Genomic DNA, 1159 nt, shown 5'->3' with positions numbered 1-1159 from the left:
ATCAAATTTTCATTCCTGGACTTAATGATGATTCTACTATCAGCTATACAAATTAATGCTCAGAGGTTTTTCTTGATGACATCTCGGGAAGATTCTGAGAGTAAGAGGTTCATAGACACTGATATAAGGGACCCAAATCCAGCAGCAGTTATCAACAACATATCTTGTATGTTCTGTGCTTCACTGGACTTCATATGTAGCACATTACTGAGAATAACTCCAGGTTTTCTTTTCCACCTTTGTTCTAGTTTCTAAATGAAAATTTCAAAAACTCATTAGCTGATGTATCAATCAATACCATAGAAACAGCTGCGAAGCAGTATTTGGTAAAAAGACATAATTTTGTGTGATGACCAACATGTTAATTTTATATAAAGCCAAACAAAGCAATTCAGATAGTATGGAAGAGAACAGATTTTGTGTATGTATTAAATTCTGCCTCATTGTCTGTTTCTCTATTATTATTTGTTTTCTTTGTTGTCTCAAAATGCCAAAACTTCCATTACTGTCAGCTGGAGTAAGCACTACAGGATCTGCCCAGAGAGACAGAGATGGCCAAACACAATTACAAAATTAACTACATCTAGAAGTAACATTATTCAAGACAAGTCTTAAGCTCTTAACGTCCTTTGAAATGCTGGGTTTCCGTAAGCGTAAGCTTGAATGCCATCTTGAATAGCGAAAGATCTAAACAGGCTCTGAAGCATTTTATTGAATCTGACTATAGCCTTTAACGAAGCCAAACCCTCCTTACATAAATCGAAGATGTTTTGCCTAAAAATGAGGCAAAACGTAGATTCATTTAATTTGCATGTCTACATGTCCTGTTATGCAAGAAGCCTTACCTACAAGACAACATACTGGACGATGCTTGATACTCAGCTCCTAGAACGCCCCTCAGGAACATCACAAACGGACCCCGAATACCCACCACCCCTCAGCACGGTTTGGGAAACCCACCAAACACAGGGTCGACCGCAGAAGCCTGGTCAGCAAAGTTCAACGGGGCTGTCATACAGAAACCACTTAAGCAGCGCAAAGAGTCTACTGAACAGCACCACCCGTTAACGACAGCAGAAGTTACTGATGAAAAACGCCCTACGCGGGGAGGCCCGGCGCACAGGCCGCCCGGAGCGCTTCGCTGCCGGGGACTCCCCAC

Source organism: Athene cunicularia (assembly GCF_003259725.1).
Source record: "Athene cunicularia isolate RWA chromosome 12 unlocalized genomic scaffold, athCun1 chr12_part1, whole genome shotgun sequence".
In the NCBI taxonomy this organism is placed as follows: Eukaryota; Metazoa; Chordata; class Aves; order Strigiformes; family Strigidae; genus Athene; species Athene cunicularia.
The sequence above is the reverse complement of the archived record's forward strand: the minus strand, read 5'-3'. Positions refer to the sequence as shown.